The sequence below is a fragment of the Mytilus edulis genome, chromosome 3 (genome assembly GCF_963676685.1).
Source record: "Mytilus edulis chromosome 3, xbMytEdul2.2, whole genome shotgun sequence".
In the NCBI taxonomy this organism is placed as follows: Eukaryota; Metazoa; Mollusca; class Bivalvia; order Mytilida; family Mytilidae; genus Mytilus; species Mytilus edulis.
Genome location: NC_092346.1, coordinates 10,925,528 through 10,939,832, shown reverse-complemented (window position 1 = coordinate 10,939,832; position 14,305 = coordinate 10,925,528).

Sequence of the window (14,305 nt, the reverse complement as noted above, 5' to 3'; positions counted from 1 at the left end):
GCCATTATAATTTGAACGATTTCATACTTAAATGTAGGATTGCTGTATGTAATTTTCCAATCCAATTTAATTCAATTATTTTCCGTGTTCGTACAAACTTTGAATGAGATTCACCCGGCTGCTTATTTACTACTTCTAATGGTTGAACTGCTAAATATTCAATATGATGATTGTGATGGCGATGATACACAGTGATATATTATAATATATCACCTGCATAATCATTACAAGATGTGTTTTTTCCTTTTTTTATTACCAGTATATGATGTTTAATATCTTATAATAGATATAGGAAGTTATATTATAATGTTTTCATTCTGTATACATGGTATATTGTTATATTGTTTGCCTTCAACATGTTCAGTCCATACTTTGACCTATAATGGTTTACTTTAACAAAATATGACTTGGATGGATGGTTTTCTCATTGGCACTTATACTACATATTCCTATATCTATTGGTGTTAATCAGATATTAATGGAATTGGTTGCCCCGGCTTTCCCAACTTTTAAGACCATGTGAGCGTACGCCCCTATCTTCCTTTGATTTGAAAGATATATGATTTTTAGCTTTAAAATACAATCGTCCTCATCCAATTTACTGTTTTCAGGAATAACATCCCCCTTTAAGAACATTACCAGTGCGTGCTCGAATTTAATTTTTTAAATGCACAATTCATATAGCATCCCAAAATAACCATCACTCGTAAATCTCAGAGTCGTTATTAATACCAATCTACTTGAGATTGAAACAGACCAATTGAAAACTATCAATTAAAAATGACCAGAATACGAGAATTTTATAGAATAAACATATTTTATAACAGAAGAAAGAAAAAATGGCTTAAAAAACAGAATACAGTAATGAAGACCCCCCCCCCCCCCCCCAATAAAAAAAAACTAACATCACCACAACATTCAGATTGACCCTCCCCTCACTAATGGTCTTAAAACCAAATGTCTTCGGAATAAGCCTTTTGTCAATAAATCGTTTCGGAAGCGGTTATCTCATCATCTTAAAAATTGTTTAGATTATAGGAATTCTTACTTTGTTTTCCCTCCAATCTCTCTTCTTAGTTGGTACCCAATTTCCGATGGCGATGATACACAATGATATATATATATATATATAATATATCACCTGCATAATCATTACAAGATGGGTTTTTTCTTTTTTTATTACCAGTATATGATGTTTAATATCTTATAATGTTTGCATTGTGTATATTGTTGTATTTTTTGCCTTCAACATGTTCAATCTCTCTGTGGACATGGTGGATAAACGTACAATAGTTAATCAACTTATACACATTACATATACATAATAATTTAATTACAGTAAATAGTCATTTCCCATGTCCCTACTTCGAATTACATTTTTTATGCATGACCCCAATTTTATTTCACAATCATATAAAATATGATGATAACAATTATTATATCTATGAAATGACCTACAAAAAGACGAGCTTTTCGGAAAATTAACGGTTTTATATTTGTAAAAGGGGAATTCCGAATCTATAACGAGACAAGGTTACATCGTTTCTATAAATAAACTTTTTGGATTCAAAAACCGGTAGAGGTAAGATTTTTTGTTGTTATACAGTTAATTTGTTAAGATCACATCTTTAAGTTTTATCTTCATTTCATTTACAACAAGGTGTCGTTTAATGAAATAGGATACCAGGCATTTATCAAACTAACCCAGAATTATAAACAGACTTGACCATGTAAATACTGAATGTTAAATGTTACAATTTGAAATATTTGATGTGAGATATTCCGTTTCAGATTTTATCAACAAATGAAATAAACACAAAATTAGCACTAACTAATCGCCAATCAATCTGTCCATTATAGTACACACATGAAAATTAAAGCAAAATTCGAGATTTGACCCAGTTTATTAAATTAAAGTTGTTCATTCAAAACGGAAACTTGATAGTGTGTATGAGGAGTGACTGTGTGTGGGGGTCTATATTGATTTTGAAGATTTACTGTTTAAATTCTACACTACTGACTACTCAAGCCTTGTGTTTATTAAATAGTCAACATATCCTCATGTGGTGCACTTAAGTTATATCAAAACAACATAAATGAATTATGATAATGTTGTTGGTTTTTTTGTGTGTCTATGTTAAAGAGATAAATTAGTCCTGATAAAATATGTCCGGGCGAACAAATATTACTAGTATAAAAAGTCCATGGTTAAAATAGTATATTTAGTCCGATGTCGGTAATTTTTGTCCTCAGAAGAATTTACATATAGGAAACTTATGTCCATCGTGGCCATGTCATCAATATTCCTGAGTAAAAACGTCCATGTCCTTTATTTTGATAGGAACATGTATAATAAAAGAAATTATTTCATGTACACTAATTTTTTTTAATTCTTATGTTTTGATGTTCATTAACAGTTGTGCATTAATCTCTTTATAACATAGATGTGTCTAGACTAACAGAGAGTGTATATTTGCAATTTTTAACTGAAAAAAAAAAAGATTTTGCAAAATGCTCTTCAAATTTTAAAGTTAATTGATATGAAAAATGTAACAAAAATCACTTTTGTAAAATCATTTTATTAAGGGCATCCGATACAGTTTTTTAAAAGGGAATTTACTCTTGGCGCGACGATAAGCGTTTGAATGCCCGCTAAACGTCACTTTTTGCTGGACGTAATGCGTGTAATTTTCCGTAATAAGAAACGTAATGTGGATTTTTCGATGCGCAAGTTTCTGTTTCTCCCGCATGCTAATTTCTACACCATTAATATTAGTGCATTTGATTCTAACAGGATAACAGTCTAATAAAATTATAAGAAATAAAATACATTATTGTTTCTGTGAGATCTTCAACAAAATATCGTATAATTAGCAATCTCAAGATGACTGACCCTTTTTAGTCCGGCCGATTGGTGCAGATATAGAGCAGAATTGCTCACTTGATGAGGAAAGCATGAAACTTTGCATAGTAGTTCTTGGTTATATACCCTTTGATTTCATCTATGGACCCACTCTGAAAAATCCAATATGGCTGCCATTTTCAAGATGGCGGAAAAATGGTTTAAAATTCAAGATTGTCCTAAAGGTATTCTATATAATTTCGGAAATTAAAGTAATGATTCTTTAAAAATGGACTTCATGTTCTTGAATTTATTATCAATTAATTCTAAAGTATAAAACAAATAATTTGGGTATTTCTATAACACATAAGTTGCAAATATGGCTGCATATACAAAAACAAATAGTGAAATTCAAAATGTTAATCAATATGTTACATGTTATTGCAATTGTTCTTTAAACGCTTTCAGTTTTAATGGTTGGAATGAAATAGGTTGAAACGAGTCGATTGACGTTAATATAGGTCGGTTCAATATGGTGGAATAGTAGGTAACTCATCTGAACTTTGAGGCAGTGCCAATGGCACCTTGTCTCGTGTCTCTTCAATGCCACGTCTTACGTCACTTATCGCGTTTTCATCTGCCGTACCCACTACATCGTCAAATTATTCTATGTAATCAATATGTGTACCTTTCTTCAGGCGGATTAGACGATTGCCATCATTTAAAATGGTTAAGGGGCAACTATTTCCTTTTCCAACTACGTGCGTAACCAATTAGCAACATTTCAGCGAGCATGGTCCTAAAATGCACTCCTGGTCAGCACTTTTATTAGTTTTAATGGTAACAGTCATGTTTGAATTTGGCGGAACTGTGATGGTTCGTTTTATGCAAACTAGTTGAGTTAAAATCTCGTTTCCACTATTAACAAATGGCGCATTTATCACTTTATTGTTGATGGTAATTGTGGGAATTCTCAGGTTTATCACTGCGATCAGTGTGTCCAAAATAACTAGCCTAAGTATAACATCGTCTGTTAATGGCTCTTTGCACACATCCCATTGTATGTTTACTCTATTAATGTCGAGAGTCGTTCCTTATAATCTGCCCAATAACTAGCTGTTAACCCAAACCACGTAGCGTTAGGTTCTCCAATATATTTTCTGCCGGAATTAATTTCTCATTTACTAATGTTATTATTGCAGCAGTGTCCACAATCATGCTCACATTCTGGTCATGTATAGTACCTCGTACTACTAAGCTCTTTCAAATGGTTCGTCTGATGTCAATATTGGACGAGACAGTGGGCCTCTGTTCGATTTTGTGATAAGGTGATGTTTCATGGCCAATAGACTTTGGAATCTGAGTTGTCCTACTGGCCCGACCCTTTGCTCCATTGTTGGGGTTACACTTTGATTTGCTCCGTATCCTGGTGAAGGTGACCGTTGTCTGAAATATTCGGGATTTCTGGCGTTTGTTCGTGGAGATGCTAACCGTTGTCTTTAGGGACTATATGATCTCTAGCTTAGTGGGAGTGTTGCTGATCGATAGGCATTAATCTTGGGTGTACTTCTATCTGCCGATTTACCGCGATTGTATTGCTCAAGAGATCTTCCACGTTTATATAAATCAGGTGATCTTCCATTGAACTGGTGATCTTCCATGATTTTTTTTATCAGAAGAACCGAGATTATATTGATCGGCCAATCCAAAGTTATGCTGATTAGTTGAAAGCATAACATCAGCTAGTTTTGTGACAATTTGTGTGAGGTTATGCAACTCATAATCCAAAGGACTGCTCATATTTTCTTTATCGGTCGGTGATACTGCGCCATCAGCAAAGTAGACTTGTCGATGGTCATGATTGGCAATTTTTTATCCATATATCGCCATCTGGTTTGCTTTTGAGATTTTCAATTGTTTTAACGCTTTGTTGAATGTTTCTGGGTTCCTCTCTATTACATGCCTTGAAGAATCTTTGTCTTTACATCCTCGACGGAATGTTTTGGTTCCAATCTGGTTTGATCGTCTTTCTTTCTGAAGCGCTGCTCCAAATGAATGTTTTGTAAGGCCTTGGAATCATCATCTGTGTTTACCATGCAAGCGTACTCAAAGCAAACATCGGCCTTGCAATCTGGGGCCTACACACATTTTTCCTGATTTCCCATTGTCATCTACCGGCAGTTCGTTCAAATTGGTAAATGAACGCCTCCAAAGTGATGGATCCTCTTCAATTGAGTTTTTGCATTTTTGGCAGCTGTGGGCTTCGGCTCCGGTCCCTTGCACAAAGATTTTCTTGCCATCGGGTATATTCTCTCTCCAGTTAGGAGCCTGAAGAAGAGGTGTTGCTACACTCTTTTTGTTTCCTCTGCCCTTTCCTGGATCGGTCAATGGAGTCAACTTGCTGTTATGGGAAGCATATTTGAACTCCAGAAGCGAACGAAGTTGTCATAATTGGAGTGATAAATGTGGGATTTGCCATTGACTCGACGGGGATGATACCGTAAGTAGGTAATGCATTCAGCATTGGAAAAACTTGATAGAACCCACTTGCCGCCAATTGTTTCTGTAATGGTGTGCTGATCTGAACCAAATATTATTGACTCATAGTAGATGGTTAGTGTGCGTAAGAAGACACATAAGCCTTTTGCTGGTATCCTTGATTAGTACTAGAGTTTTATAGTGTGTTCTTAAATTGAGATTGTTGTTGAATAATTTGAACTGTCTCATGCAGGGCCAAGGGCCCTGACATAGGACTTTTGACTTAAGGTGAAGACATCTTCAACAGAGTTGGCGCGGTTTATGGTTCATGCGAACTGCAATCGGGGAAAGACCCACGGCATGGATTTTGTTGTGTACTTTTGGTAAACTTGCGTTGTACTGGCTAAGGTCAAATTTTGGCTTAGATGATGTGTCCATTGCAGAAATATTAACTTCTTTATTTCGATTGTCCACTGATTCATTTACAACAGATGCCAGTTATTGGAAGGTACCCTGCTGTTCAAATGCACTTTTAAATAGAACTGTGTCTCCTTCCTCAGTTGTTGTCAGCTTGTCCATTCGTCTCACCACAACATTGAATATCTTATTGGTCTGATCATCAGTTCCGCCCAGCAATTATTACTAGCCTTGTGGTCTATCCTGTCTTCAAACTGCTGAAGTTGCTGAGATATTGCTTTCATCTGTTTGCTATTAATATTCATTGCCTCTTTCTGTTCAGCTTGCAACGTAATGAGACCAACACATATTTTATATATTCGCGCTTCGCTTTGTTTTATATTGCGGTAAATTTCAGCTGTTCTTTGAGCATTTGATTTTCTATCTGCTAAATATTCTTGGTACAAATGTTTAATAGTCATTTCTGAGCTGTCCTCTGTTAAAGCGTCTTCAGTTGTGGATTTCTCCATATCCCCAAGTGATTCAGTTTCTGCCATTTCAATGTTCTTGTCCGTGTTGTCCTCAATTCCTGCCATTTCACTGATATGTGTTTAACTGATTCTCAATTCACAATTTAATGTCTTAAATTGCAAAATATTGCGACCCAAGAGATAAGATAGGCACTGAATAATATCTTAAGGCGGATAAATCCCAAATGACAGCTTTTATGTGTGACCCAAGACAACAAATAGTGCAGCTTTTAATGAAAGCTACTACTGCAGCTTTTTATGAAAGCTACTACTTTGTGTATGAAATGACAAGCAAGGCAAAATCAGAAAGGACAGAACTGGGACAGATACCAAATGACACTATACATCAATAAAATGCTTATATTCAGGTCAATTCTCAATAATGAATATTTGCTTATTTTTCAAGACGGCTATTTTGAAAATAGCCACCATTTTGTATTTCAAAAATAGATCAAAACAAAATCTTGTTAAGTACACCAAGTCATTCAAATATGTTGATTTTTGTGCACCCAGCATCAAATCCACTGTGATTTGTGCAATACTGGAAAATATTTTAGAACGTACGGCAGCCATCTTGAAATAAGCCGCCATATTGAATTTTGAGGGTGGGTCCATAGCTAATATTGCTCAGTACACAAAAATGTACCATCATGCAAAAATTTGTGTTTTCCTCATTATTTGAGCATTCTTTTTCACCGATCGGCCGGACTATTTGGTGTTACTAATATAATGCATGTCAATTATGTTTAATATAAGCACTGGTATTAAAGAGATAATCGTAACTGGAATTACGACTATCCCAATATGGCGACGGCAGATAAAGGTAAAATCTTTACAGTTATTTTTCTCAAATCTAGCATGTTTTTGACAATAGTTACTCGGCTGCAAGGTTTTTCTATACCATTACATCATATTTGAATCGTAACGGTGCACTGGAATTGTCTAAGCACTGTGAATATCGCCGTTGAAAAATTCGGGATGATAATCGTAACTCTGAAAAAAGATAATCGTAATTATGGTGTTAAAAAATGAAACGATAATCGTAACTGGAAAGTGTTTTATTGATATTGGCACTAAAAACGTATATCTGATAGCATATGATGAAACTATGGCGATAAATTAATTACGAAACGTTCAATATTTTTTTTTAAATAAGGCCGTTAGTTTTCTCGTCTGAATTGTTTTACATTGTCATTTCGGAGCCTTTTATAGCTGACTATGCGGTTTGGGCTTTGCTCATTGTTGACGGCCGTACGGTGACCCATATTTGTTAATTTTTGAGTCCTTTTGGTCTATTGTGGAGAGTTGTCTCATTGGCAATCATACTACATCTTCTTTTTTTTATATTAGCTACTTCATGACCGTCACTGAAATTTCGATATCTCAGAAAATAACTATAAACAACATCAATTTATTTTGCATTATAATAATATGACATCCTTAAATCATTTAATGCTATCTAAGACTAGAGAAAGGTTGGGATGCTTTGTGTGTTATGAAGTTAAGTACCTTCTAACGTGGAGTTCTTTGGCATACATGGATTTGTGTTCTTTTATAGTTTGGCCAAAAGCCCGAAAATCAAGAAATGAAATTGATGTGGCTTTAAATTTTCTTACAAGAAATACCTATTCAAAGAACGACTGCAACGTTGAGAAAAAAAGTAACGCATATTCCGCCATATTAGAAACAAACTAGTTCAAAAATTCATAAATATTTGGTTTATGAAAAGTATGCTGCATACAAATGCATGGAAGATATTGTAGAGAAAAATTTTGAAGGTACTAAACAAGGAACATTTTTGTACTTGCATACTTGCCATATAATTAGTACTTTTCTATTAAATGAAAACATATGAAAGGATAGTTAGTATTGACTTTTGAGGGTTATGGCTCAAATGTTTCGGAATAAGGGTAAAAAATGGGGAAAACTAGGTATTTCTGGTTAATGGACAATTAAGACAATTTAAAAGCAGTGTTAGGGAGGTAATTCTAAAACATTTAGCATACAATGTTGGGTATGTTCAGATTTACCTCCCCTACACTACTTGTATATTATGTATAAAGAAATGTCAGATTTTGGACTAATTGCCAAAAAAGGGGGGGGGTTTCAACTTTTTTCTTCAAATTTCTCAAATTCCAAATTTTTTGAAAGTTAAAAGAAATCTTTAATTGCACAATATTGCTCAATAGCATTGTAAGATCTTAACATTTGTTTTGTGTGAGAAACTCATATTATGTCAAAAATTTGATCACAATCCAAATTCAGAGCTGTATCAAGCTTGAATGTTGTGTCCATACTTGCCACAACTGTTCAGGGTTCGACTTTTGCGGTCGTATAAAGCTGCGCCCTGTGGAGCACCTGGTTTTTATATGCGTTAATGTCATCGTTAAACTGGACATTTGCATTTTTAACACACAAAATACCATTGAAATGCTGAAGGACACAATTATTGTGTTTCAGTTACCATTATCCGATAAAGAAATTACGATTATTAAAGAAGAAAAATGCCATAGAGTTACGATTATCATCCCGAATTTTTCAACGGCAATTTTCAAAGCGCTTAGACAATTCCAGTGCACCGTTACGATTCAAATGTGATGTAATGGTATAGAAAAACCTTGACAAAAACATGCTACATTTGAGAAAAATGACTGTAAAGATTTTACCTATTTCTGCCGTCGCCATATTGGGATAGTCGTAATTCCAGTTACGATTATCTCTTTAATACCAGTGATAAGGAAGGCGCTACCTAAAATTCCATCTTTATACCAAGACTATGTCCAATATATTGATTGATTGTTGGTTGCTCAACGTCCAGTGGCAAATATTTCATGCATGTTCAGGACGTATATATGTCCTACATACGATATATTTTTTGTCTAAAATAAAATAATAAATACAGATGAAAAATGTTAATTGGACGATCATTGCACTTCAAAAGGCTGGAGGGGGTATGATATTTTTCTAGTCCAAACGTCTTGAAAGACTATTATATTTTGTTCTTTCACGCGTCGCAGGAAGGCGGGCCCCCAAAGCAAAAAAATAATATACCCGTCGACTACTAGTAGTATTTGTCTTAAAAACATATTCTGATTCCAAAATTGATGAAAAAAAATATTCTGTTCTAGCAGAGGTCAATTTCATCAGCATTCATCATCCATGATTTAGTCCGGCTCTAATTTTCTGTTATTTTTTTTACAGCACAGAAAACCAACAATGATATTTTAAAACTAATACCGAAAATTTTGTACACAAAGAAGGAAACTTCCTAAATGAACAATTTATTCAATGTATTTATGTTAGATAAGTAATGGTATTCCGCTAATATCAACAATGATACAACTTTAATAAAAGAACAAAGTTCCTATTACCTCCACGTAGCACGTACTGAACTCCGCGGAAAATTCACAAGGCAATAGCCAACAATATTTTAATACGCCCGTAAAAATTTTGACGGGACGTAGTATGGTATACAAATGTCTGGCGTCCCTCTGTCCGTCGTAAACATGGTACAACATATTATCCTAAAGTCATTAAACTAAACATGGTTGTTTTTTCATGATGGTCAAACGATCTGTATTCTTTTGGTGAACTTTTTGAGTTACAAGACTTTGTAAAAAACAGGGGGTGTTTTCCACAGTTCGCGCTGTATCTCAAAAATGATTTATGATTATTGCTTAAAATTTTACATACTTCTTAGTTATATGAATCTGAAGATCTGTATACTTTTTTGATGATGATTCAAATTTTATTTTAGTGTTATTGAGTTTATGAAAAAAGAGGAGGTTTTCACATGTGGCGCCATATCTCAGAAACTATTGATAATTATTGCATAAAATTTCACATACTTGTTAGTTAAATTATTCTTAAGATCTGTATACTTTTTCGTGATGATTCTTTAATTTATTTTTGAGCTCTTGAATTTTTATTGAGCTTCATTTTGGTATCATATAAAACATGTTGTGATATACAAACTTCCTTTTGAGCAAGAACAAGGAATGAGTAAGGATATACTAAGCATGACTTCCTGTACACCCCCCGTGTTATTTTATATGTTTTTTTCATAAGACGACGGACGTATTATGCGCTCGTAGCGCAGCTGTTTATTTTGTTCTTTATTTTTTTTACAAATATATTAGAGAAATGACGGAATGACAAATACAATGCAATTTCCAATATAATTAATATTTCCAAATGGCATAACACTTATAAAGAATAGTTGATATGCACTGATTTTCGAACGTGTCCATACGATATCAGTTTTATAGAAATTTGGCAAGAATTGTACACTTGAAAAATCTAATTAACCATAAGGACTGAAATGACAGACAGAGGAATGAACGTGCGATATGTTATGTACCCCTCAATGCGTCGATCTTTGGTGAAAATATATGGGTTGATGTTTAGACGAGTTGTATATACATAATGTACACAGCCATGTATCACCATAACTGCTGGTGATCCGATGGATAAAACTGTTTTAGAGTTGTCACTGGCTCAGACGTACTTATAAATATAATTATTTTCTGTGACTGTATCTTACATTAATTTGTAGGATCCTTTACTACAGATAATGTAGCTGATCTGTAAGTATAACATCTCCATGACTTATATATCATGTACTGTAGTACGACTCTAGATTAAAACTGACGTGGAAAGGTAACATCCGGCCACCGAAAGCTTCATTTTTATGAAGCCCAGGTGGTCGTGTGGTCTAGCGGGACGGCTACAGTGCAGGCGATTTGGTGTCACGATATCTCAGTAGCATGGGTTCGAATCCAGGCGAGGGAAGAACACAAAAATTGCGAAAGCAAATTAACAGATCTAACATTGTTGGGTTGATGTTTAGACGAGTTGTATATACATAATGTACACAGCCATGTATCACCATCACTGCTGGTGATCCGATGGATAAATCTGTTGTAGAATTGTCACTGGCTCGGACGTTTTTCTATATATATATAGATTCTACCACTGCATTGAGTGCAATACGATATTTATCCACTCGAGACAGTTAAATTTTCAAATTTAAAACGCGAGGCTTGCCCGAGCTATTTAAAATTTAACTGTCGAGAGTGGATAAATATCGTATTACACGAGATGTGGTGGTGAAATCTGTTTCTCTAATGATTTTCTAACATAATGCAGGCAAACATATTCCTTCTTTTCGAATGATCTGCAAAAAGACGTGTTCTTTCTATATGACGTCATCAGACATGGTCGCCTTATTTCATGCCGTCACAATAGGAAATTCAGAGGAAAGCAAGAAAATTCGACGTCATAATCGGATTTTAACCAATGAAGTACTGAGATCAAACGTACCACATGTTGATTAATTTTTTTTTTATACAATGGGTGCAGAAAGGGATAAATTGACGAAGAATTAGAGAAATATATATATATATAGTTATTTACCAATGTAATTACGCATAAGCCAAAAAGCTTTAAAGACCTGCTGGTGAGTGATGATTTATCCTCTCAAGCAGGCTCTTCATCTGTGGGCTCTTGCAAGGGTTGCGGAAACAAACGATGTCTGACTTGCAAACAAATACTTGATACCCAGACTTTTAACAGTCACTCCACTGGTACAGAATACTCCATATTTTGCAATGTTACTTTTTGAGGGATGTAAAATTACCAATCCACGTGCAACTAGTTAACCTTAGTCAAAACTTATTATAATATTTTAACGGCCGTTTGTTTGCGATGTTTAAATACGCAGACTCTGTTGCAACTACTCTGTTCTCTCAATTCGAAATATTGTAACGTTCCGGGGTTTTCTTGTCAGTATATACACCCGTAGTTACTTTTTTGGGCCTCCGGTGAAGGAAGTAATAATAAAAATCATAATGGAAGTTCATTAAATTATATTATTTCTATTTAAACAATACATCAAATACAGTGGTTCATGAAACAAAATACGTTGATAATTATATACAAAAAGTAATTCGGCAAGGTGCATTACTTGCACCAAGTTTAATAAAAACAACTTTTCTAGCGCTCGGTGCAAGTAGATATACTTGGTGCACGGCATTTAAATACTCAGCGTACTTGGTGCCGAAAATCTACTTGGTGCACTGCATTTAAATACTCTGCGTACTCGGTGCATGAAAATCTACTTGGTGCACTGCAGTCAAATACTAAGCATACTCGGTGCATTAAATATTATCACCCAGTACTCTTACTTGGTGCAGCAAATCTACTTGGTGCACTGCATTACTTGGTGCAGGAGAATCTACTTGGTGCACTGCATTATCACCAAGTGCTCTTACTTGGTGCTCTTACTTGGTGCAGAAAATTCTAGTTTTAGGGAGACTGCTAACTGCATGGAGGTTTTTGGAGAGAAGCTCAACGTAGGAACATCATGCATGCGTTCCGTATTTTATACAACGTGTGACGTAATACACAAGTTATTCATAAACAAGAACACGTAACGTTACATTTGGCGCGCTATACTGAAACTAAGTATAAACAAATACAAAAGGAACAATTAAAAACCAATTGTTCAGAGAATAATTGAAGGTCTTTCCACCAAAAACCATGTATTTTGATATGGAAGTAGTAAAATTCGGTTTAAAATGTAATTTACAGCGTCAAATGATAGCTTATTGAACGCTGATTCCAAAAATATATGGTTTCTATGAAATATTTTTTATAAATAAGGGAGATCATTTGTTACTTCCGGTTTGATAAATGTTCCTTCTGGTAATATTTGAAAGTTTACTTGACACTAATTCCAAAAATATCTCATTTTATATACTTTTATATTAATAAAGTACAAAAAATAGCTACTTCCTGTTTACACAAGGCCACTTCCGGTTGACTTTTCCAAGGTTAAATGGCTTGAAACCTAATGCAAAAAGTCCCATGGCTTTATCATGTATACATATGAGGTAAAAGCAAAGGCCAAAATCTAAAATGTCAATTTAACCTATGACCTTGAGCTCAATTTCAAGGTCATCAACCAAGGACCTCAAATCAAAAGACCCTAGATCTTAATTAGATTTGGTTCATGAGTTATATCACCAAATGCATATTTATAAATAAAAGAGGGAGAAAACTCTAATTTGAAGTAAGCGTACCCTTTAAACCAATATGTATGTGTTACGACATGTCGCAACTAAAAATTAAGTAAAAATATGATGTCGATATCGTGTTTGAAAAGAGGTGAAAATAAGCCAAAATCAAAATTTAGACATGACCTTTGACCTTTGACCTTGACCCTATTTTCTTTTTTTTTGGACCAAGGACCTCAAATCAAAAGAACCTAGGTCTCTATCACTTATGGTTTACCAATTACAATTACATTTTACTTATTTTAAATACAGAAGGGTAAATAACTCTCATATGCAGTTTCCGGACCGCTTCGGTCAAATTATTTTTAAGATCCTGAGGATATAACGAGCATATTGGTGAAATAATTTTGTCGTAATCTTTAACGGTTGAGAAGGAGATTTATACACAAGAAAAACAGTGTTTGGGGAGATAACTCTTACAATAATAGTGTTCGGCTTAACAGGGTCAGTTTCAAAATCGTACTAACTGTTCGATATCATACGCAAAGAATCTAAGCGACATCTATCGAAATAAAAAAGCACCGTCAGAAAAAAGTGGGTGGAAGAAGAAAAAAATATATTATAATAATAATGAGAAAAACAATAAGTCTTTCCACGGAAAAGTGGAAAGACCTAATAACACATATAAATAAAGGCGATATACAGATTTAAAGAAGTCAGTATATAATATAAGGTCAAATTACGCTATTTCTTCTGTAAAATACGCATCAGAAAACAACAACGGACATCTGCGTATATCAAGTGTGGAACGAAGACCACAGCAAAAAATATCAGCTTTCAAATCACCGGGGCGTAACAATATTTATAAATTTAGATCGTTCAGTACTGTTTATTTGGTATTTTTATTGACGTAATTGTTCTTGTACCATCCGTTAAATGTTTAGAATTGAGCTAGTTCATGTCGCACATTATTATTTTTATTTAAAGCATATAATCATCATAATTGAACTCTCTGTTGTAATTAGCCATATAACCTATATGTC